The 26552-nt window shown below is 43.3% G+C and overlaps 1 long non-coding RNA gene across 2 annotated transcripts; it reads left to right on the top strand.

Annotated features, from left to right (window-relative positions):
- Positions 1 to 11505: 11505 nt before the first annotated feature.
- On the top strand, positions 11506 to 26273 carry LOC123640158. 2 transcript variants are annotated; one of them, XR_006735885.1, is made up of 4 exons: positions 11506 to 11540; positions 11721 to 11803; positions 12010 to 12222; positions 26242 to 26273. It is a non-coding gene; the product is annotated as an uncharacterized LOC123640158 (long non-coding RNA). The 2 variants fall into 2 exon arrangements; XR_006735884.1 differs by having other exon boundaries at positions 11524 to 11571.
- Positions 26274 to 26552: the final 279 nt, after the last annotated feature.

Raw genomic sequence — 26552 nt, 5'->3', positions numbered from 1 at the left:
CTACTCTCTGTCCTTCTAAGCCTTTCCACAAGGACCTTGACAAAGGGTTCTGAGGCAAAGAGTGTCCCAGATCCACTCTGTCCTTCTTTCATGGTAATAGAATTTAAGGCAGATGCTGTTGAGCCAGGGACATCACCTCCTAGTCTTCTTCCACCCGGGGTGGATCTGTAATGAAGTTTGAGCCGATAGGATGTGAGCAGAAGGGATCTATGCAAATCCTAGGCAAGCTCCCAGGAGATAGCCCAGCTTACCCCAACTTAAAAGACAACTTAAAGCTTATACTCCAACTTAAAATACAAGCCAAGTTCTCCCGAGTTTCCCTCTTTTCCTATCCTACAAGTAGGAAAATGGAAAAGCCCATAACTCAGCTCTAACTCCGCACACCAGGGGAATGCTCTACAGCAACAAGATGGCAGGAACCTGGATCCCTGAATCATTGCATGGAGCAGAGCTACCCCATCAACCGGGATCTCTCCCCTAGACAAGGTTATTTGAGAAAGAAATAGTCCTCTTTAAATCACTGTATTGGCCGGGGGTGGCAGGGGGAGCCATCTCTTTGTTACAGAAGCATACTCTAATGAATTTAGGGTCATCTGAAGCAAATATTCTGATGGCAGAGTCAACTATTTCACCTGATCAGGTAGCAGAATCCTGTTAAGTGCTTTTGGTGCTGGGTGCTCGGGGGAGGGAAGGAGAATATGGAACCAGAGTTCTAAACCTAAGGCATTAGATTCTAATGCTGCTTTCTGGAAAGCATGGAGATATGCCTGTATATATCTTTCTAGCCATCCCCATAGCATTAGCACCACCCATCTCACCAACAAAAAATATCTTTTTAGTAGTTCTTAATCAACAAACCCTCTGGGGAAGATTTAGAAAGCAATTTTTGAAGCTTAACATTCTTCATATGTTTACTAATTGCTCCGGCCCCCTGCCTTGGACATCATTTAAAGTTAACTTACATACACATGTACCTCCGATATTTAAAAGGAAATACAGACAATATCTTACTTTGTGTTTTGTCAGAGTATTGTTATAGTCTAAGTGACAATTCGCGTCCCCTCTCAACATTTGCTTCATTACATTAAAGCAATTTGACTCAAGCCCCATTTCAAGTGTGGCAAGGGTGCACCTGAAACCCCCCTATCTCCAGCAATCCTGAGTGGGGCCTGCCTCTACCCTTGCACTGCTCTCTTTTCCTGACTTCTCTGGCACTGCTTTGGACCTCATGCCTCCGTTTGTCCCCTCTCTCCAACCCACATCAGCACGGAAGTCACTTTTGGTGAGGCTGGGTGGGCAGTGGGTGGGGTGTGGTGCTGCTGACTATTTTATGATTTCACATTGGACATCCCCATTTTCAGAAGTCCGTGGCCATCCTCGCTTTAGGCTATTTCTCCCTTGTGCGCCTCCTTCTTAGCTGGCGTCTCTCTCCCTCTGGCTCTGCACATCTATGGTTTCTCTCCCTCCACCATCCCACCCTCCCTCTGCTCCTTTGCCCGTTATCCAGAAAACACAAGTGCCCCCAATTTGCTAAAAAAATGCTATCATCTCACCGCCCTCCTGCCTCCTTCTGTACTGTGTTCCAGGGCCTGTCTTTCCATATCACCTGTGCTGTCGGGGAGTTCTACTTAACATAAACAAACACTCAAACACACAAATCAGCACAAGCAAAGTCTTTCCCTGTCTGGCCAGCTCACAAATAACTTCTTTCCCCTCCCCAACTACACACAAGGCTGATCCAGGTATCCCTGTGCATAAATCCCTGCAGCATCTCTTCACCGGCCTGTGCGTATCACCATTGCTGTGGTGACCAGGCCCTTGGTGGCCTGACCATGCCTCCTCCAGTTTAGCCTCCTATCTGATGGTGTGCCATGCATCCCAGCCATGTTGTGCTTTCTTTTGTGTTTCTTTCTAGTTTTTAGAAACAGGGTCTTACCCTGTTGGCCAGGCTAGAGTGCAGTGGTGCAATCATAGCTCACTGCAGCCTTGAGTTCCTGTCTCAGCTTCCCGAGTAGCTGGGACTACAGGTGTATGCCACCATGCCTGCCTAACTTTTAAGGTTTTTTTTTTTTTTTTTTTTTTTTTGTAGAGACAGAATCTTGCTATGTTGTCCAGGCTAGTCTCAAACTCCTGGCCTCAAGAGATCCTCCTGCCTCAGCCTCCCAAAGTGCTGGGATTGCAGGCGTGAGCCATCCTGCCCAGCCTTGTTGTGCTTTCTAAGCAGGCCCAGCTCAGCTTTCTTGGCTTTGCTCCTTCAGTTTTGCTGCTTGTTGTCTGGCCTGCATTGCCTCTGTCTTAACTCTGCCTCACCCCTGCCGGGAAGCTTTTCCTGACTGCTGAGGCTGGGTGAGGGGCTCCTGTAACCTCCCCAGGACTGTCCACCCAGCATTTGAAACTCACCTCAGGAGTTTTAGCCTTCCTTGCCTCGTCCCCACTACGTGGAACTGCTTAAGGGCAGGCATACATCCAGTGCGGTTTTGTGTCCTACAGAGGAGCACATAAGAGGGAGACCTTCAATGCATGGTTGTTGAATGACTGGCTGAAGGTATGAGACCTGGCACTCACCTATTAAGGGAAAATATGACTGAAGGACAATCTGGAAGGGGTGAAGAAAAGGAAGAGAGGGCCTGGGCAGCAGCATGCAGCTGCAGGGCTGTGGAGGAAGAGGGACGTCTGGGCAGCAGGTCCATGGTCAATCAAGACACTCATTGGCTCCAAGGCACACCAGTGGGCCAGACCTCTGTCCTCCTTTTTCTGTCTCTCTGGGACAGGTCCATATGTCTCCTTTCCACTCCACCTCCAACACCCCACCATTGAGTTGCTTACTTTGCCCACCTTCCCTGGGATGGGCTTAATGATGGGGTGAGACTGGAGGTGGGTCTGACCCAGAAGGGGGCTCCTAACATCTTTGGTGACCACAGAAGGGTTTCCCTTAGCAGAGGAGCACAGTGTTCCAGGGTCTACTGAGAAATAGTACTCTTCTGACCCTCTTTCAAGCCCACTCACCCCAAGAAGATTGTGTCCTCTCTGGATGGAGGGGCTATATCAGTCAGTGTGGGCCAGGTCAAATGGTGGTAACTGCATTTCTGGAATGGGATTTAAAAACCCAGGGATGTGTTTTTCTGTCTCCCATGACATGTCTATTACAAATCAGCAGAAACACTCTGGTCATTGTACTTGCTCAAGGGCTTGGGCTGATCCAACAGCCACCACCTCCAGCCAGTTCTTGAAAGAGCTCTGGAGGCTCCTGCATTGACCATTAAATGCTTGGCCCAGAAGGACTCACTTCACTTCCACTCAGCTCATTGGTCAGAACTAGTTGCACAGCCCCACCCACCCACGTGGGGGCCAGGAAGTGCAATCCTACCACCAGGGGGGAGACTAGAAATCCTCAGGAACAGCACTAATGACTGCCATAGGGGGTGAGGAAAGGAAAGGCTAAAATAAAAGACAAAAAGGGAAAATAGAGGCTTTCAGAAAATTAGGCAAATCTACTTGCTCCTGAGATACAACAGCTTTGGCTTTTGGCCAGCCTTGAACAGAGCAACTGCAGGCATGAATCCAGCTTAACGCGTGTGCAGGAGGGAGGCTGCTCATCGTAGTGCATGTCCCCTCCCCTAAATGACTTGCCGCTGGACCTGCCCAAACCCAAGCCAGCCTTTAGGGACCTCATTGTTCCCTAGAATTTATCCCTAGTAAATACAGCTATCACTGGCCTCACTACTCCCTTTCACTTTGGCATTTCATCCGATTGAACATGATGCTTTCCCATCATTTTGTGTCCATATGGCCTCTTCTTCCTGATGGCAAGTCCTTGAGTTCAGAGTCAAGCTCAATTCCTCTCTGTATGCCCCACCACATGGGGCTGGGCATCCACTCAATGCTTCCTGGGTCCTCACAGTATACTCCACTCTGGAAAAATAAAAACTCACACACACACACACACACACACACACACACACACACACACACACTAACACAAAGGGGAGGTTGAAGGACTGGAACGATATGGTCCCTGTCTCAGTCTGTCAAAGTGTCCAAGAAATGCTTCAATTGAGTCAAATCATCCTTGGACACAAAAATCAACATTGTTAGTTTGTTTTATGACAGTGTTACCATTTTGTTTCAGTGACGTCTCCCCAGAGGTGAACCTGTTCAGTACCCTGTGTCCCTGTGCTGGCCCACATGGAGGCCTCTAGTCCCACATGGGTGTTGAGCATTTGAAATGTGGCAAGTGAGACCAAGGAACTGAAGTTTTAAGTGAACTGAGATCTGCTGTAAGTAGATTTGCTATAAATAGACAGTAGATTTCAAAGACTTCATTTAAAAACAAAAAGACTCTAAAATATCCCATTAGTATTTTTCTATTGATTATATTTTGAAATGATAGTATATTTCTACTAAACAATATGGCTATAGAAAGCCCAGGGCAGGATTTGAGTAAGATTAGCTGTTTTCAAATTTTCATTCACAAAGCTAACATTTGATCAAACCCAACTATGGAAAAGTTCTCATGACGATGGCATTTGAAACTTAGAGCTGTCTTTGTTCACCTTTCTGCTTTTCTCTCAAACCTATGACTACAAACTAAAAGCATCTTATTCATTCTGCAAACTGATCTCCAAATCTTAACTAAATAGCAATCGCTGCTTTGTATTTTGCACACACACACACACATACACACCCCCACAGGGAGCAGCATTTTCCCATGTGTAAAGCAACATGCCTGATTGCTAGATTAAGCAACGGAAATTAATTATTACAGTAATTACTCGGCCACTAAATATTTGAATGCTAGACTTGACATAGCCATCTTGGGAGTCACCTTCTGCTTCCTGAATGCATTAGTATCGACAGGCCAGCCCATGTGGATGTATTTTTAAAACCCTTTCTTACGCTGCACCTTGCCAGGGTGAGCCAGGTGCGTTTGTTCTGGTCAGCAGGGGGCCGTACACCTTATGCCACACAAAAATAGACAGCTGGCTTCTGGCACCCATCTCTCCAGGCCTGAAATCAAATGCTTGAAAATTAGAAACTTCAGTCTTTGGGGAGGCCATTCAGTAGGGTGTTGACACACAGAGCATGAAAACACTAGCTGGGCAATTGTGAAAACCCGAAAGAAGCTGCTAGAACAGGCTCATATCCAAGCCACCGTCCCTGAAGGAAGAGATCCATCACCTGGGAATTCTAAAGCTGGGGGAAGCCATGCCAAGGTGCCCGTGGGCGGTCCCACCTGCTTCCTTCTAAGCCATCACTTTTTGTTTTCTCTCTCCGTCGTATCCTGGGCACATGGGCCTCCCCTGGGAGAATCTTCTGCCTTCTTCCCTAAAGCCAAGTCTGCTCAGGGTACAGAAGAGATTTCTTTTAGTGAACATATCCAGGTCAAGACTGAAGATTTCAAAAAGCAGTTCTACAGTACAGGCCTTGTCTAGCAAGACAATAAGACGTCCTTCCTACTTGTCACTTTCGTTGCCATTTTTCTGCCGTGGGGCTCTGCCTTCATTCAGGACGTGCATGAAGGTTAATGTAGCTGAAGCTGGCCCCGATGGTTCAAAGAGCAGATTTATGGGATGAGAAAACATTTCAGCTACTTGTTCTTTTTGCACCTTGGGGTAGGGTTTGAGCTCAATGGCATGGGGGTGTCTGCACAACTTTTTGCACTTTTTTTCATGTCACTCAGTTAAACTACCATTTTAGGACACCTGGGGTTGCCAGGTAATTCTCCCTGACACAATCCCATTGTTCCTGCTTTAAAACTGTCAGTTCAGCTCAGAAAACTATCAGGCCACATGTCAGGGAGTATTAAATGCAGTGGCTTCATGAAAACCCAAACGATAAACTCCAGTGTGCCCAGATGTCTGAAAGGCTGGCCCAACTCGCCAGAGTTTCCATTCTGTAGGTCAAGGCTGAGACTATTTCAGCCTTCTCCAAAACAGTGAGTCCTCCAAGCAAATACACAAGCCTCAATGTTACAAATTTACCCCAAATGATTCCTGTTCTTGAAAAGTATCATCATCTACTAATAAAGAGAAATTAATAACAAGAATAGCAGCATTTGACACTTTATTTTCAGGTATAGTGTTAGGCATTTTAGAGTATTATTCAATCCTCTTATATTAATTCAAAGTAATTTATTGAATGACGACAGTCTTAACAAGTCCCTCCCTCGTGGAGCTCCCATTCCATTCTGTGACCACGGAGCTCATGGAGGTGGACACTTAGTGCCTGTGCCACATGCCCTCTGCCCACCTGTACCTTCAGCTGAGGCTGGGACAGATGGCTTCCCACCTCCAGTGCCCTCAGATTTGGGGAGGGATGGAAGGGCCTGATGCCACTAGTAGGTGCAGCCTTGAAGAGCAGGGAGTTTGCCTCAAAAGATGGGGATGGGAGGTGGGGGAGACATGGCAGGGCTTTCACCCTTCACACAGATAATTCCAGGGCACGTTCCATGCAATTCCTCCAAGATTCCCCAGCAGGACTGAGGCCCACTTGCTGGCAGGGGTTACTAATGACCCCTGTAGGCTTTTCCTCCTTCCCTATCTCATTCTCACCACCGCTTCTGGGATCACCTCCCAAATAAACTACCTGCACTCGAATCCTTGTCTTGAGTCCTTCTCTGGGGAACTCAAACTGGATCATTACCCCCATTTTAAAGATGCAGACATTGAGGCAAGATGCCTGGAAACCTCACAGCCATAGGTGGCAGAGGCAGGACTCACACTAGGTTTGTCTGACCCCAGAGCCGCCAGATCCAACATCTCTGGAATGCTGTCTCCCACCACCAAATGCTCTGGGGCTGCCCCAATAGCATTTGAATTTATGCTGATGAGCTGCTGACCTTGGCTGGTACTTCCCAGGCCAGCCCATTCCATCATTAGGCAGTTCTAATGATTAGAAAGTTCTAATCATTCAGCCCATATCTTTACACATGAAGCTTCATTCATGTGTGTTTTCCTCATCAGCAAACATCTAGCCATCAGTGCCTAGGGGCCGGACACCGTGCTAGGCACTGGGGCACACTCTAACTAAGCAGATGTGTTTCCTTTGTTCACAGAGCTCCCTGCCTAGGACCACTGAGCACCACGCAGGGTAGGGGTGTGCAGGGTGCTGTGGGAACACGGAGTGGGGCACCTGTCCCAGCCAAGCTGTCTTCTGCAGGAACCTAGAGAAGGATGCTCCCTCATCCACACAAGTCTTGTGGGGAGTGGCTGCAGATATCATGTCCATGAGTCTTCTGCTCTTCACGTCCAACAGCCCATCTTTGGGTGGACCTCAATGGCAGAATGGAGCCTATGCCCCCTGGTATGTTTAAGTGAGCAAAAAGTGCAGAGTACACTCCTATACTGGGAGAAAGCGCCTAGACCTCAGCAGGGAGTCTGGGGAGACCGTGTCCCCAAGTTTAGTGTTTGGAAGACCTTGCTGGGCTTTTTCTGCTGCTGACTCATTCAAGCACTGCTCCCTAACCCTCTCTCCACCAAAAACGTTGGCAGCACAGAGCTAAGATGCCCGAATAGATCCAGGGAGCCAAAAACAGTATTACATTCCATTTCTCCTTGTGTTGCAACCGATACATGAGGTAGTAATTTATGCAGCCAATTAGTGGGTAGAAGTCTTTGGAGTCTGCCCTATAAAAAAAAAAAGTAGGCTTGTGAAACTGCTAGACTTGTCTGCTATCTTAGATTTCAGATGGTCCCATGGCAAAGCAACATACTGTTTGGCAATTAGGTTGCTGCGGCAGGCTAGAACGGCTCAAAAGCAGCCACAAAAGCACAGAAACATGTCCTATTTTTATATGGCTTTCCCAGCAACATGAATGTGTGCTCAAAGTTTGATTTCCTTCCCTCTGATCTATTAAGTTCTCATTTGGAATTTTCTTTTTTAAACATTTGTGGGAAATGGAATTCGAAACACCTGTCCCTGAAAGTCTTGGAAAGGCAAACCCCAGATAACTGGGAGATGAACCTACAACCTTGAACTTCCCTCTCTGTATCCACGGTCAATCCCCCTCCCCTCCCCACTGTCACCCTTGCCTGATGATACCAAAGCCACAGGCTTGATCTCTTCCACTATGCTCGGCAAGGGGTGGAAATCAACTCTAGTTTCAGAAAGCCCCATCCCATCCATTCATCCATCATGCACTCCTCTTTCCCTCCATTTGGTAATCATTCAATAAATATTAAACATATACTACATGCCAGGAACTGTGTTAGAGGCCGCGCTAAGTCCTTGAGACACTGCAGCAAATAAAAATGTCCCAGACCTCCTCTCATGAGCCTTCCAGACTAGCAGGGAACAGGTTTTATGCAAATATTTTACAAAATAATTAGCTACATTTGTAATAGATGCCCCTTAGGAGAGCATAAGGTACTATGTGAGCCCAAAACAAAAGGGACCTAACCTGGCGTGTGTTCCCTGAGGAGGTGACACCCAAGCTGAGAGATGGAGGAATAGATGGAAGTGTCAGCAAAGTAAAGCAGGAAGCAGAGGGAGGGTAAGAGGTTTAGGAGAGAAAGGTCTGCGGAAGGGTCCCAGGGCAGAAGTATCCACTTTGAGGGGCCACATACGGGCCAGTGTGAGAGCTCAGGGGATAGGGATGGGGTAGGATGGGCTGGAGAGGGGGGCTGTGGCTCCATCGCCGCAGTTTTTAGGAGGAAAAGCCCCAGAGGAGAGTGAAGGATGTGATGATGGAGTCATCTGTGTTTGAAAGGTCACGCTGCTCAGACTGCTGTTTGCAGTGTGGACTCCAGAGGACAGGGTGGACCAAGGGGTGGGAGGTGGGAGGTGGGAGGCAGGATGCAGGGAGTGCTGTTAGGAGGCCAATACATTGTCCAGGGAGAAGTGGTTGTGGCTGGGATTGGAACGGAGGCAGTGGCAATGAAGAAAAGTGGAAAGGTTTAAGGTACATTTTGGAGGGAACAGGAGGACTCGCTGGTGCTCTGTGGCAGCCCATGGGAGCTCTCCGGTTATGCTGCGCAGCTTTGGAGCCAAGCCAGACCCTCAGCAGCCTCCTCCGTCTGATGCATGGCTGCGTGAGGGTCTACAGGGTGACAGGGAGACGACTGCCTCACCTTCTGTCCACCTCTCCTTCTTCTGTTTCCTGAGAGATTGTGGTGTGCAGGCAACAATGCTGTTCTCTATTTGCCTCTCGTGGTTTGAGTAACTAAGGAGAGTGTAAACTTAGAAACTTTCTGTACCCCTCTCTCTCTCTGCACGCCCCCCACACTTACCAGCCTCCTGGGCATATAGTCAACATTCAGTGAGTACTCGGGGATTACTGAGCCCTATAATCTCAACAAAGTTAAGAATCAGATGCCTGTTCACCTCCACCTGTTGTTATTCCACATCAGCCTTCAGGTTAGCTCAGAGGCTCTACAAATTTAGGAAGGGGAAGATGGAAACAACAAGTTCGCTGGACCCTAATCCAGGAAGTTGGAAAAGCCACACCATCAGGACAGTCCCTGAATACAAGAGAATGACCCACAACAGCATCAAAGGGCACAATGGCTTAGTGTTGTTACCTATAATACACTCTCTTACCTTCTTGCCTGGTGGCATGTATGCCACCACTCCTGTGTTCTGTGCTTATGGCAGACATCACTAATCAATCACGATGCTTTTCTTCAAATGGAACCTTCAGGAACATTCTCAATGCAGTGCTTCAGACTCTTCAGTTGACTAAAATTGGTATGGAATGTGATATCTATTTGCCATCCCTGTTCATGACTCTTTAATCAAGACAGTCAACCCAGGAAGGTTCTTTAAGTGACCATTTGGTCAGTTGAGGGCCCAAGGTTTTAGGGAGGCACGCCTCCTAGTTATCCTAGGCAAGTGGTTGTCAATTCTTCTTTTAAAGGTTTCCACGGCTGTTGATATGCACAGCATACTCCAGTGTCCATCCTGCCTTGGCCTATCTTGACAATAGATTCTTTCTTACATTTACCTGAACTCTTTTTTGCTTGCTTTTCAGAGAAAAAGAAGATGGAAAGAGAAATAACCACAGAATTATCAGGATATGAGGAACCTGCTGTTCACATCTTCTCAGTCTTCCACAGTTTGTCTGCCATTTGGGAATCATTGCCCTAGGGTGTCTCTGTACCCATGAGATGTGAGTACACGTTTTAACAACAGCAGCACAACAAATGACCTTGGCCTTTCAGAGTTTCTCAGGTTTTGATGATTAGGCTTCTGCACGTATCAACCCCAAGATAGGGTCGTTCTACAGTTTCTCAATGAGTTTGAGAAATCTCATTCGTTCTACAGTTTCTCAAGGTCTGTTGACTACTTGGTCTTCACTTCCCCCCAGTTAGAGGCACACAGAGCATCTTGCTCCATAGCAAGCAGGGGAGGATAGATCGGAGTCAGAGGAAAACACGAGAGAGAACTCAAGAAGAGCCGTTTCCTAAGTCATACACGGAGTCAGGATTGCAAGTGTGGCTTTCTGTTACCTGCCCCAGAACTCACGGAGTTACACCTACCCGCCCAGTCTTGGGCTACCTCTCTCCAATCGCACTCCCCTGCCGGGCCTCGCCCAGCCACGGCCGGGAGCGGTGCTGACCCCCGCGTGCACTAGGGGGCGCAGGCGGGCTTGTTTTCCGGGGTGGCCCCGAGAAACGCTCACCCGCGAGGAAGGGACGAGGGGCGACTGCCGGCGTCACTGTCGCTCTCTGAGGGGCGCTGAGCGTGGAAGGGCGTTTTGGAATGGGGTCTAAAAAGGAGCACGACGTCCCTGTGAATTGCTTTAAGCTGTGTTCGGGCTTTATTTTGAGAGCAGCCCGGGCAGGGGGAGGGTTCCGCGAGGCGGAGGCCTGCTCGTCGCCGGGGCTGGCAGCCGTTCCGCCGCCGCCGCGAGGCAACACCCGGGACGCGCGTCCGGGGCGCCTCTTCCAGGCGGGCCGCCGTCTTCCCCCGTTACACTGCGGCCACTGTTTGCCCCGTTCCCGGGCTGGGGGGACAGGAGCTGCTCCCGTCCCCGGGCAGCGCCCCCCTCTGGCGCCGCGTCCATGGAAAGAGCTTCTGAGGGCTCTTTCCAAACTTCAGGGCCGACCTTGGGAAAACGGGGTCGTGCCCTGCGCCCCAGGGAGTGGCAAGAGCCCGCTTCGCCCCCCAGACTTCTGCTCCCCTGGCCTCCTTTGAGCGCGGAGTGGAAGGAAGCCAGCTCCACGAGGACAGCGCCTTCCTCCCCACCCCTCTCTTCCAGAACCTTCCACAGGGGCTTTGTGCGCGTGGAGACCACAGTTTCCCAGCCTACCGAGGGGGAAACGAGGAAATCAGCACCGGGTTTTTATTGCCAAATATTTCTTTCCCTCGGAGGACAACGCATTCAAACCGCCGAGTGGAGACTGGAGTTAGTCCAGCCATAAACCATCTTAATGAACACTAATAGAGAACTGCAATTATTGTTGACTTCAAAATGCAAACAAGAACTTTAGACAGTGATCCCTATCACCCGGTTAGGCCGGGCACAGACGCCGGGCGCTGTTTTCGCCGTTGCCTAGCAATGGAAAATGAACTGTTCCTGCCTCTTATCGCTGGAGGTAGAGGTAGGACAATGAGCTTTATTGGACTGAATAGGTATGAAATTAGTTTATTCTTTCTCACTTGGAGAAGGCAATTGGCAGCAAAGAGAGTCACTTGGACGAGGGGCATTTTAGAGGTTATGGGGTAGCTTTCCTTTCTTGTTATCTCGTTAAATTCTAACCGCCTTCTGCTTTCCTCTACAGATAAGGTTTGAACTTTTGCCGGGAGTGTTCCTCCAAAACTATCATTGGAGAAAATGTCTACACATACAGACCCACAGACCAGGGTAGGAATTAGGGGGAGGAGAGTGAAGTCTTGGGTGCGAAATTTAAGGGGATGCCAAAAAACTTAGCAATCGGGATAAATAATATTATAGTTTAATGCAATGTTTTTAAAAAATCACAATGAGTGCAAAAAATTCGCGGTAAATAAAATATCAAAATTTTAAATAAAGATCAATATCACTGATTTTTTTTTCCCCCTTGGTTTCAGGCTCTAATACGGCACAGGGCAGCAGTGCACAGACCTTGCTACTACATGGAACACATCTGCAACGTGGAAGGCCTTGGGAGCTGCTTTTTCCTCAAGAGGGTGATGGTGCTATGAAGCAGAGGGTCTTGTAAGCTGGGCAGAAGAATATCCTTATCTTTGGGAAGGGTCTCTTTCTGCAGTTCTTTAGCAGGCCTCTTTCAAGACAGCAGGGAGGTAAGTAGCCTCCGGAAGGGGAGGTCCTACCTATGCTTCAGAAGCAGTGACACAGGAAGTACTAATGTGCAGGAAGTGCTGAAGTATAGGAAGTGCTAAAGACTCAGGGCTCTGCTAACACATACAGTCAGCTGGAAATTGCCCAACACTCTGTTCCTAAAACAACAGGGACAGGTATGGGCCGACAGTTTATGATAAAATCATCTCCTCTTTTGTTATTAGTATTAATAGTAACTCCTATATGTTGAGAACTTTTAAGTGGAATCACATGGAATTGCCAATATCAAATGCTTTTTGAACTGCAAAACGAACATATATGGTTTAATCCAATGCACACTGAGTATGGCAGGCTGCATGATGAAGCCCAAAGACATCTACACCCTAATCCCTGGAACCTGTGAATAGTACTTTATATGGCAAAAAGGCATACTTCATATGCCAAGATGAAGCCCAAAGTTGACTGCTCACAGACCTTTTGCCTCATTTTAATGTTAAAAGTGATGCCCAAGGGTGGAGATTTAACATGCTAATGAGACAATCAATGTAAAAGAAGCATGATTGCTGGATGGGCAGCTGCCAACAAAACTCTGCGTCTGCATGCTATGATTTCAATGCTAGCATCAAACTTTCTCTCTCTACCCTTTAAAAGTTCCCCAGCCCTTTGTTCAGAGAGCCATCTGGTTGCTCCGTAACCAGCACTGTCTCCCTGTTGTTCAAGCAAAAGCACCCCCCCAATAAAGCCTTGCCTCTATAAATTCCTTTTTCAGTCTTGTGCCAATTTCTATTGACTCGGGGACCAAGAACCATGAGGTTGGTAACACTATACTGAAAGTACTAGCCAGTGCAATAAAACAAGAAAAAATAAATAAAAGATGTAAGAATTGGAATCAAAAAAGCAAAACAGACATTAATTGAAGGTGATAAGACTATTTTCACAGAAAAATACCAAGGATTCTACAGATAAATTATTAGAATTAATAAGTGAGTTTATTAAGGTTAAGGGATAAAAGATACATATTCAAAAGCAATTGATTTCCTATACATCAGCAACAAAGAATTAGAAAATATAATTTTTAAAACAATTTCTATTTGCAGCACCAGCAAATAAATGTGGGGCAGGGGGAGAGAGAGAGAAAAAAAAAACCCAGGAGTAGATCTAATAAAAGATATACAAGTCTTTCATGGAAAAAAAATAAAATTTCATCAAAAGGTATAAATAAATGGTTTATAGATTCAATTCAGTTCCAATCAACATTCCAATAGGCTTTTTCGTGGAATTTGATAAGCTTTTTAACAATGAACATAAAATAATAAAGGACCAAGAGGAGCCAACAAAGTGGGAATGCTTGTCTATTAAGTGTCAGACTTACTTCACAGTCATAGTCATTAAGGCAATGCAGTATTTACACAGATCAATAACTAGTCCAGCAGAATAGAATAAAGAGCCCTGAACAGATAGACCTATTAAATATAAGTGTGATTTAAGCCAGCACTGATATTGCAAATCAAAAGGGGAAGGGATAAATTAGTCAATAAAAAGGGAAATATATACCCTTTATAGGGTAGAAAGAAATTATAATTGATAAAAGACCAAAAAGCGAAAGATAAAGTTTAAAATTTTAGAAAATGCTACTTACAGGGGTTTTTAACTTTGGTTCCACAGGCCTCCAATAGGTTGGTGACTAGAATTCAGTAGGTTCACGAACATGGATAGTAAGAAGAACTATATTTATTTTTGCTAACCTCTAAAAATTAGAGATTTAATTATGAACATAGCAGTCTTGCAGTATGTGAGACTTGTCACTAATAGAAATGTAGATACTTTTATGTCACATTACAGTTATTGCAGGTATCTCATAATATTATTTATGCTCATCAGAACTTGGAAATTTACAGCAGTTATTAGATATGCTGCTAAATCCTGTTATTTAATGCATTAAAAAGCACATTTATTATATAACAATTTTTAATATTCTGATAACTATATTTCAGCATAATTATTTTTTTACAATTCTATGACTTTTATTTTATACATTTAAAAACATGACAAAGGGTCCATGAAATAAAAATGGTTTTAAAAAACCCCTTATACTATAGAAGAATATCCATCTGACCTCAGCGTAGAGAAGGATTTCTTAAACAAAAGTACAAGCCATAAAGGAAAAGAATGATGAATTTGATTAGATTAAAATTATAAATTTTTCCCATCAAAGTATACTATAAAGAAACTAAAGGACATGCCACAAACTGGGAGAAGATACCTGCTTCATCTACTTAACAAAGGATTAGTATCCAGACTATCTAAAGTCTCCTACAAATCAATAAAGAAAAGGCAGACAATTCAATCTTTTAACAGACAACAAAATATAAGACATTTCACAGAAGATAATACAATGACCAATGAATATTTGAAAATATGGTCGACCTCAGTATACCAGGAAATGCTAATTTAAGACAAAGAGCTACTATTTAATACCCACATTGACCCAAGTGAATATAAAAAATGCGTCAGGCAATACCAAGGGTTAGCAAAGATGTAGATCTAAGGGAACTTTTATGTGCTGCTAATGGGAATAGAAATTGGTTTTTGGGAAAACAATGTGGCATTATCTTTAAAGTGGAATACACATACTCCAAACCCCATAATTCTACTCCTAGATAAATGTCCTGGAAAAAAACCCTTGCATATGTGCACCAGGAGTGATGTTCAACCCAAATTGCCACCAATGGAAGAATGGATACATAAATTGTGGTATAGTCACAGAGTGTAACATTATGTTGCTGTGACAATAAAGGAACCACAGCCACATCCATTCACATGTATGACGTTGAGTGAAGAAGGCAAATTTCAAAAGAAAGCATACAATGTGACTATTTATATGAAGTTCAAAAAATAGGGAAAAAAGAATTCTGTTTTCCAGTTTTGCATGTAAGGAGCTTGGAACTTGCTACTCCCTCCTAACAAGTAAAAAACTGAAGAAACTGAAAAGTCAAGAATTTGTATCTGTAGCAGAAGTGAGAGCAGAGGGCAAACTGCTGCCCCCACAACTGGAGAGACAGGCGGATACAGAGAATCAGAACATACCAGAGCAAAAACCTCTATGGGAACCAGTGCTGGGGACATTATATCTCGCAATCATGAAAAAATTATAAGGGATGCTAAAAGGTAAAAAACATAGTTTGAAGAGACAGAGCAAGTGTCAGAACCAGATGTGGCAGGTATATTGGAATTATCAGACAGGGAATTTCAAATAACTGTGACTAATGTGCTCTAATGAAGATGTTCTAATGGATAAAGTAGGCAGTGTGCAAAAACAGATAGATATGCAAGCAGAAAGACAGAAATCCTAAGAATTAAAAAGAAATGCTAGAGATCAAAAACACGATAAATGAAGAATGCCTTTGACAGGTTTATTAGTAGACTGGACGTGGCTGAGGAAAGAATTTCTGAGCTTGAGGACATATCAATAGAAATCTCCAAAAGTGAAAAGCAAAGAGAACAAAGACTTAAAAAATCAGAATACTCAAGAACTGTGGGACAATTACAAAAGGTATAACATGTTCACAATGGGAACCACAGATCCAGGAAGCTCAGAGAACACTAAGCTGGAGAAATGCCAAAACAAGACAAAACAAAACTTTAGACCAGGCATATCATTTTCCAATTACAGAAAATCAAAGATAAATAAAAAATCTAAAAAAAGACAGAGGGGCAGAGAGGAGAACCTTATCTATAGAGGAGCGAAGATAAGAATTACATTCAACCTCCTCAGAAATCATACAAGCAAGGAGAAAGTGGAATGAAATATTGTAAGTGTTGAAAGAAAAAAACCATCAACCTAGAATTCTGTAACCTTTATATTAACCTTCAAAAGGAAAGGAGAAATAAAGACTTTCTCAAACAAAAATTGAAGGAATTTGTGTCAGTAGACCTACCTTATAAGAAGTGTTGAAAGAAATTCTATAGAGAGAAGGAAAATAATATAGGCCAGCAATCCAGATCTACATAAAGAAAGGAAGAGCATCAAAGAAGGAATAAGTGAAGGCAAAATAAAAGCTTTCATTTTTCTTATTAATTGATCTAACAGATAATAGTTCATTCAAAATGATAATAGCAGAAATGTATTTGATTATGTATGCTTATGTATATATCTTATATATGTGCACTTATATATAAGTAAAATGAATGACAACAATGATACAAGGGATGAGGTGAAGCAATTAGGATTATTTTAAGGTCCTCACACTACCAGTGAAATGGTATAGTGTTATTTGAAAGTAGACTTGGATTAGTTGTAAAGGTATGTTGCAAACTCTAGGGCAACACAAAAAAAAGTTAAAGAAAAAAATGTATAATGCTAAGAAAGGAGAAAAAAATGGAATAATAAAACATACTCAATTAAACCACAAAGGCAGGAAAAGAGTGATAGATAAAAATAGAAACAATGAACAAGGGCAACAAATAGAAAACAGTAATAAATATAGTAGATATTAATCCAACTATATCAATGATCACTTTGAATGCCGATGGTCTAAATACTCCAATTAAAGATAGAGATTGTCAGAGTGTATCAAAAAACATGACCAAACTATATGTTACCCACAGGAAGCTCACTTTACATATAAAGACACAAATAGATTAAAAGTAAATGGATTGAGAAAGATATACCATAGTAACAATAATCAAAAGAAAACCAAAGTAGTTACATTTATTTCAGACAAAGCAGACTTCAAAGCAAGGAAAGCTATTAGGGCATTACTAGTGATAAAAGGGCCAGTTCTCCAAGAAGACATAATAATCCTTAATGTGTGTGTGCCTAATAACAGAACATCAAAATACATGAGACAAAAACTGATAGAACTTCAGGGACAAATAGATTAATCCACTATTATAGTTGGAGACCTCAACACCCCTCTATCATAAATGGACAGATCCAGCAGGCAGAAAATCAGTAAGAACATAACTGAACTCAACAATACCATCCATCAGCCGGATATGATGAACATCTATAGACTATTTCATCCAATAAGAGCAGAATGTACAATTCTTCTCAAGATCATATGGAACATTCAGTAAGATAGATCACATTCTGCACCATAAAATGCATTTTGCCAAAATATTTTGTAAAATAGAAATCATACAGTGTCTGCTCTCAGACCACAATGGAATTAAACTAGAAGTCAGTAAGAGAGAAAGAACTGGAAAGCCCCCCAAATACATGGAGATTAAACAACACACTTCTAAATAACACAAAGATCAAAGAATAAATCTTAAGAGAAATTAAAAACATTTTTAACTAAAAAAAATAAACACAATTTGCCAAAATTTGTGGAATACAGCAAAAGCAATGCTTAGAGGGAAATTTAAATGGATATATTAGAAAAGTAGAAAGATCTAAAATCAATACTCTAAGCTTCTACTTCAGGAAGAAAAAAGAAGAGCAAATTAAATCTGAAGTAAACAGAAGAAAAAAGTAATAATGATGATAATTACAGCAGAAATCAGAAAGTCAATAGAGAACATCAGTGGCTCCAAAAGCCAGTTCTTTGAAAAGACCAGTAAAATTGATAAGCTTTTAGCCAGGCTAACCAAGAAAAAAAGAGAGAGGACACAATTAACTAATAACAAAAATGAAGAGGGACATAACTACAGATCCCATGGACATTTCAAGGCTAATAAAGCAATAATATGAGCAACCCTACATCCATAAATTTGATAACCTAGCAGAAATGGACCAATTCCTTGAAAGACATCATCTGCCAAAACTCATACAAGAAGAAAGAGATAATGTGAATAGGCTTATATCTATTAAAGAAATTGAATCAATAATTAATAACCTTCCAAAACAGAAAGCAGTCGGCCCAGATGGATTCACTGGTGAATTCTAATAAACATTTAAGGAAGAAATTATACCAATTCTTTACAATCTCTTTCAGAAGTTAGAAGCAGAGGGAATGCTTTCTAACTCATTCTGTGAGGCCAGTGTCACCTTAATACCAAAATAAGATAAAGACATTATAAGAAAATTACAGACCAATATCTCTCATGAACATAGATGCAAAAATCCTCAACAAAACATTAGCAGATCGAATCCAACAATCTATAAAAAGAACTAAATATCACAACCAGAAAAATCTTTTCTGCTTCTGGTTAATCTAGTGAGAGGTGTGTCAATTTTGTTTATCTTTTCAAATCACCAACTTTTTGTTCTGTTAATCTTCTGTATAGTTCTTTTATTATCAATTTCATTTAGTTCTGCTCTGATCTTGGTTATCCTAGGTCTGCAAAGCTGGTTCAACATTTAAAAGTCAATTAATGTAACCCATCACATCAACAGACTAAAGAAGAAAAACACATGATCATATCAATAGATGCAGAAAAAGCATTTGACAAAATCCAGTATCTATTCAAAATTAAATACTCTCAGTAAAATTCAGATAAAAACTCTCAGTAAAGTAGGAATAGAGGAGAACTTCTTAAACTTGATAATCTACAAAAACCATACAGCTAACATCATACTTAATGGTGAGAAAATAGAAGCTTTCCCACTAAGATCAGGAACAAGGCAAAGGTGTCCCCTCTTGTCACTCATTTCCAACATTGTACTGGAAGTCCTAGCTAATGCAATAAGACGAGAACAAATAAAAAGTATATTGATCAAGAAGAAAAAAAAATAAATCTTTGTTTACAGATGACTTGATTGTCTATGTTGAAAATTCAAAAGAATTGACAAAAAGAAAATCCTGGAATTCATAAGTAATTATGGCAATTGCTTTCGTATATACCAGCAATTAACAAATAGAATTTAAAATTTAAAACATCATACAATTTACATTAGCACCACCAAAAATAATATACCCAGGTATAACTCTAACAAAATCTGTATGAGTTCTATGTGAGGAAAACTACAAAATTCTGATGAAAGAAATCAAAAAATAACTAAATAAATGGGAAGATATCCCATGGTTATGGATAGGAAAGCTCAATATTGTCAAGATGTCAGTTCTCCCCAAATTAAACTATATATTCAATGCAATCCCAATCAAATTTCCAGCAAGTTATTTTGTAGATATCAACAAACGGACTCTAAAGTTTATATGTAGAGGCAAAGGACTCAGAAAGGCCAACACAATGGTGAAGAAATAAAGTTGGAGGACTGATAGTACCTGACTTCAAGACTTATTGTAAAGCTACAGTAATTAAAACAGTGATATTGGTGAGAGAATAGACAAATAGATCAATGGACTAGAATAGAGAGCCCAGAAACAAACCCACATAAATGTAGTCAACTGATCTTTGACAAAGGAATGAAGGCAATACAATGGAGGAAAGATAGTCTTTTTTAACAAATATTGCTGGAATAATGGACATCCACATGCAAAAATGAATCTAAAGATAGACATTATTATACTACTCACAAAAATTAACTTAAAATGGATCATAGACCTAAATGTAAAACACAAAACTATAAACTAGAAGATAGCATAGAAGAAAACACAAAACTATAAACTACATGACCTTGGGTTTGGCAATGACTTTTTAGATAAGACACCAGAGGTACAATCCATGAAATAATTCATAAGCTAGAGTTCATTAAAATTAAAAAGTTCTGCTCTGCAAAAAACACTGTCAAAAGAATGAAAAGACAAGTCATAGTCTGGGAGAAAATATTTGCAAAAGACATATCCAATAAAGGACTGTTAGCCAAAATATGCAAAGAACTCTTAAAATTCAACAATAAGAAAACAACCCAGTTAAAATATGGACTAAAGATCTCAACAGGCACCTCACTAGAGAAAATATACAGATGGTAAATAAGCACATAAAAAGATGCTCCACATCATATGTTATCAGGGAAATGCAAATTAGAACAACAATGAGATTTCACCACACACCTGTTAGCATAGCCCAAATCCAGAACACTGACAATACCAAATACTGACAAAGATGTGGAACAACAGGAACTCTCATTCATTGCTGGTGGGAATGGTGCAGCCACTTTGGAAGAACGGTTTGGTGGTTAATTGCAAAACTAAACATACTCTTACCATATGATCCAACAATCACCCTCCTTAGTATTTACTCAAAGGAGTTGAAAATTTATGTCAAAAACCTGCACATGGGTATTTATAGCAGCTTTGTTTATAATTGCCAAACCTTGGAAGCTGCCAAGATGCCCTTCAGGAGGTGAACGGATAAACTGTAGCACATCCAGACAATGCAATATTATTCAGCACTAAAAAAAAGGAGCTGTCAAGCCATGAAAAGACATGGAAGAACCTCAAATGCCTGACACTAAGTGAAGGAAGCCAATCTGAAAAGGCTACACACTATATGATTCCAACTATATGACATTCTGGAAAAGGCAAAACTATGGACACAGTAAAAAGATCAGTTGTCACCACGGGTTAGAGGGAAGAAAGGATGAATAGGCAGAGCACAGAGGATTTTTAGGTCAAGAAAACTACTCTGTATGATACTATAATGATGGATACGTGTCATTTATACATTTGTCCAAACCCATAGAATGTACAACATCAAAAGGGAACTCTAATGTAAACTATAGACTTTGGGTGACAATAATGTGTCAATGTAGCATCATCAACTACAAAAAATATCCCATTCTGGTGGGGAATGTTGATAATGTGTGAAGAGGCTAAGCATTTGTGGGGGCAGGAGGTATATGGGAAACTCTGTACTTTCCTTTTAATTTTGTTGCAAACCTAAAACTGCTCTTAAAAAACGAAAAGTAAAAGTAAACAATACATTATTCAGATATATATAGAAACGTGTTAAGTTATAAGTGAAGACAAGAGAATCATAAATACAGTCTTCAGGGTTCGACTCTTCCCTTGGGATGGAGGCGGGAGGCAGGGTCTTGTGATATCTAGAGGCCTGCAGGGGGCGTCCATGGGTGGTGGGGAATACTTGATTGTTCATCTTATTTATTTTTTATATGAATGAAATAGTGAATTAGTAAAAACAAAAATTAGAACATGACAAACAGAACCCCCTTTAGCATGAAGGAAGGCCGAATTAATGGAAAAGCTTGCCCTATTATAAAGTCCTTGTCCCTCCATTAATCTGCACATTTAATGGGCTCCTACTAAAAACAGAAAAAGTTGGCTCGTTTCAGCTTTCAGTTCTCAGAGAGACTTTTCCTGCACTCAGTGCTCAGCCCAAAGCATACTCTCCCTGTTCTTCTCCGCATTTTTTCCTTTGCTGCACTCACCCTGGTTTGTAATTTACTTGTTTGACTCTGCTCACCCCACTAAACTGTGCTGGGCTTGAGGGCAAGGATAAGAGTACTTTGTTGAACCTATGTATCCAGCTAGTATAACGAACGCCTGGCACTTTATGGCTGTTTGATACATATTTGTTAGGCAGATGACATATTTCATTCAAGCCCCCTACCAAAAAAAAAAAAAAAAGAGAGAGAGAGAGGTAAGTGTCATTATCTCTTTTTGCAGATGCATAACCTGAGGCTCAGGGAAGTTTGGTAATGTTCCCAGAATCAGCCATATCGCGATCCTCTCCAGGGGTGGCAGAGAGGGGGTGCCCCAGGGTACTGGCAGTGGTGGTTTTCCATCTCCAGATTCCTTCTGAGAAGCTGTTTCCTAAAACAGAATAGAGGGCCCTTCTGACTCTGCAGCAGCCTCTGTTGGTCTGAGGTCAGAAAACAGACCAGACAGGCACATAGCCTAGCGGCAAATCCCCTCACTTCCCCTGTGGAAGCCTCCACCCTAGTCAGCCTCAAACAGAGGGTGCGTGTGTGTGCCCCAGGCAGGGTAGGGTGAAGCCAGCCCCAGGGGCCATCCTGTCCACCCCCTCAGTGCTTCATGAGACAACTGTGCCAGGGCGACCTGCGGCTGCCCAGCCTGGGCTGTCCCCATGCAGCACTGAAGTCCCACATCCTGGGAGACCTCTCCAGCCCAGACAAATCAGGATGGCTGTTCATCTTACTTTTGGTCACCATCTTCCTTTTCCAGAAGACTCTGGGAAGGCCACGATGTTGTTCATTCACAGAGGCTGGCCTTGAACCACAATTTCTACATCACACCTGCCTGTTTTATGATAGTGATCAAGCTAATAATATGAATAATGCCAGCTCACACTGGTGGAGGTCTCCCCGTGTGATGCCCACTTGACGGTCAGGTCCTTGTTCAAATGTCACCTTCTCGGAGAGGCTTGACCATCCTACCTAAACACAGCATGGACCCTGCTCTCCATTTCCCTCTTCTTCCTAACTCTAATTTTCCTTCACAGCACTAATCACTACCTGATCCCAAATTATATTTATGTAGTGTACTTTACTGTCAGAGTCCCCATAGACTGTGAGCCTGCTGACCCCTGCAGCTGGGCCCCGGGCCAGCTGGCTGACCGTGCCACGCTGCAGCTGTGGGCTTTGGGCTGCCGTTTGCTGAGTGCCCACTGTGTGCGGGGCCTGCGCCATGTGCCCTTGTCTGCCAGTCAGCACCACCGTGCTCTGGGAACTCTGCGCCACCCTGCAGGGCGCGGGGGAGGCACGTGGTGTCGGCTTCTCTTCCTCAATTTACAGATGAAGATCCTGTATAGTTTCCCAGGGCCGCTGGAGCCAGTTACCACACGTGCAGTTGCTTAAAGCAATGGAAATGTGTGTTCTCTCTCCGTTCTGAAGGCCAGAAGTCCAAAATCAAGGTGTCGGGAGGGCCACGCTCCCCTGAAGGCTCTAAGGGAGAGTCCTCCTTGCCTCTTCCTGGCTTCTGGTGGTTGTCGCCAATCCTGGGCGTTCCTTGGCTTGTAGCTGCACCACTCCGATCTCCGATTCTGTTGTCCCATGGCCTTCCCAGTGAGTGTCTGTGACTCTATCTCAACCTCCCTCTTTTTCCTCTTATAAAGACCCTAGTCACTGGGTTTAGGACCCACCCTAATTTAATATGGCCTCATCTGAACTAATCACATTTGCAAAGTTCCTGTTTCCAAACAGGGTCACATTCTGAGGTTCTGGGTGGCATGAGTTTCGGTGGGACACTCTCCATCCCAGCACAGACACTGAGGTGGGAAGAGTAACTCCCAGGTCTCAGACTAAAGGAGAGGCTGGGAGACGAGGATCCCGCCCACATCTGTTCTGCCTCCAAGCACAGCTCTCGATTATCTCCCTTTACTGACTCTCGGTGTCTCCATTTGTGGAATTGAATCCGTTTTATTACCTTCAAATGGCTGGGCACAACATCCTAACAGCATTTCAGGGACCAGGGCCCTGGAAATCTCATTTCTGCTGGTGCAGGCCCTCCAGGGATTAGCGTTTCTCACACTCTGCTCCAGACCCTTGGCGTTGGTCCTCCGAAGGCCGGCCTGCAGGCTTGCAGGCACTTCTTCCATCTCACCTTCCCCACCTGAGCTTCAAGGGCCTGTGTCTATCTGAAACTCCCAGATGCGAACAGTTGCTTGTTATCTATGTATTGGCGTTGAAAAGGGAAGTGGAACGTGGTGCAGAGGCTCAGTTACAAAATGCTAAAGATAAAACAAAAAAACTCCAACAAAACATTCAACCAACCTTATTCCACCTCTCGTATTGGGCCTATTCATTATCCCTTCACATATGCCTAAAAACCCAAGTCCCATTTTGTTTTCTGGCTTGCACTTTGCCTATCAACATGTGTGTGTGTGTGTGTGTGTGCGCGCGCACGCGTGCGTGTGTTTCTTCCTTCCCCAAGAAAAATTCTAAACAATTCAACAGAACTTCCTTTTCTTCCTTTGGGTGACAATTCACCATCTAATGAGTGTCACTGGTATCTAATATTACTAGAAAAAAAATTCCCTTTAATTGGTGTGGTTTCCCTCTGTTTATTGCCATTCCACTTACCAGCTAAACTAAATTAGCAACTAATCAGTTTGCCTCCTTGCTGTTCCCCAAGCAGCCAAGCTCTCCTCTCCAGGCCTGTGCACTAGCTTTTCCCTCTGCCTGGAACTCCTTCTCATGGGTCATTATGGCTCATTCCCTCTCCTCCTTCAGGTCACTGCTCGTGAGTCACCTTTGCAGAGAATCTCCCCTGATGAGTCTGTTAGGAAAACCTGTCCCCGAGGCCCACCAACGAGCCTCTGTCCCCTTTGCCTTTCACTTAATGCCACCTGAGTCATATATATTGATTTGGTTTTTGTCTGCCCCCTTAACTAGAATGTCAGCTTCATGAGAACAGGACTTCTTGGTCTGTTTTGTTCCCTACTAAATCCCCAAGTGGCTTAGTCACAGCCAGCACATAACAAGTGCTCAGAAATATTTGTGTAAATAAATGATCTTGAAAATTTAAACAATAAGATTCAATATTTAAATTACTTCTCTTTGCCTATTCTTCCAAGACAGGTAAGAAATGCACTTTTGCTTCATGCCATTAATTTTCTCCCTTTGTCAACGTTGTCCTCAAGGTTTTACCTTAGGAGTCACTTGGCCAAGGAGGAAACTTTGACCATCAGTATTTACATCAAGGGTTCCCAACTTTGGATGGCATGGACCACTTTAGAGCCTGATGCAAACTATAAAAACATACACATTTGGAACATTTTGCATATGATAGGAGGTGGGGATGTGGGAATTGTGAACATAGCCCAGCCCTCTCCTGCCTGCCGCCCTGATTCTAATGTGCCTGCCCTATAGTAAGTATTTGTTGAATGAATAACATATATGATCAGTTCTCAGCTGTATACCAAACATAGACATTCCCTAAGGCTGCTGTAACAAACCACCACAGATTTGATAGCTTAAAATGCAGAGATTTATTCTCTGACAATTCTGCAGGACAGATGTTCAAAACCTCAAAACCGGTATCTCTGGGCTGAAATCAAGGTGACAGGGACAAATTCTGTCTGCAGACTCTAGGGTAGAATCCACTCCTGGCTTCTTCAAGCTTCTGGGGGCTCCTGTCATCCTTGGCTTGTGGCCACATCACTCCAGTCTCTGCTTCATGGTCGTACTGCCTTCTCTTCACTGGCAATGGAATCCCCTCTGCCTCCCTCTTACGAGAATACGTCTGACTGCATTTAGAGCTCACGCTGCAAATCTGGGGCAATAATCTCCCCATTGCAAGATCCTTAACCTAATCACACCTGCAAAGTCCTCTTTTTAAAACTATGTAGGATAACACGTACAGGTTGCAGGAATTAGGACCTGATATCTTTGGGAGCCATGATGCAACCTACTCCACAAAACAAAGATGAACAATGACATTAATAAATACATACATGCACAGAGTTATTTGGAGATTTCCACTGTTTTAAATCTGGGTGTGACTAAATTTCCAGTATTCATAGCATTTAAAATAAGGAGGCCAGAGTGTGAAAGGCCAACTCCATGCCCATCCGCCCAGCTCATGTTTCTCAAAGAAGACACCTCCCACCCAAGGGGGTGTGGTTTAGAAGTCACAGGAGGAATTTCACGTTGCCTGGGGACCAAATGGGTAAACAAGAGGTAGCAGTCAGAGTAGCTTAAATGACTCTGTTACTTGAGTGTGTCCAATACTGTCAATAGAAGGGTGCGAATGAGTTTGTCTGAATACACTGATGCCTAATTCCATTGCAAGTTAGCATACGTAAAGGGTCCCCAACATTCCTAGTACCCCGAAGGCAGCACTGAAAAAAAAATCTACCCGCAATAAACTTTGCTGATGTTTAAGAGGAGAAATAGGATTTAATGCCGTAGCTCTTAAGGCAGCACCGGGAGCCTGAGAATGTGTCTGCAGCAAACTGGTCTGGACTATGTAGCAAAGCTTTTCTGCACAGGGTGGCTGGAATTCCATTGGGTGCTCTCCCACATTTGATGTGTTAATTGAAATAACAAAGATAGCACCATCAATCCAGGAGGGTCACAGGTTCCTTTCCCTCTTGGCAAGTTAAATGTGGCCTAATAGTTGTCTATAGTCCACCTATTCTTTTAAATAGATGTATTAAGCCACTTTATCCAACAGAGTTTTGACATGTGTCATATACCCCTAATTCCTTTAAGCAATAAATTAGACAACTGTTTTTTCTCTTGTGTCCTACAGAAGGCTCGCTGGCTCCAGGTACTACGAGAAACGGACCCAGCCTTAAGGATCTCACAGCCTAGCACGGGAGAGGAACACACACACAGCTGGTGTGTAGAATGTGACTTCTGGGTGTTTGGCATTCTGGTTTAAAAGCCTTAAGGCTGGAGGCAACAGGCAGTGAGTACCCCATATTCTAAAGACAGCTGCAGGCTTCACTGAAGGCGTCACTGAAATACAGCAGAGCCCGTCCTACCGCTGTTAACCCCATCGCCCTCCTCCAGCCCGCGTAAGACAAGACTGGAAATCCAAAGGAGGGTTTGTGTAAGCAA

This window comes from Lemur catta, chromosome 1 (genome assembly GCF_020740605.2).
Source record: "Lemur catta isolate mLemCat1 chromosome 1, mLemCat1.pri, whole genome shotgun sequence".
NCBI lineage: Eukaryota > Metazoa > Chordata > Mammalia > Primates > Lemuridae > Lemur > Lemur catta.
The sequence above is the reverse complement of the archived record's forward strand: the minus strand, read 5'-3'. Positions and strand labels throughout refer to the sequence as shown.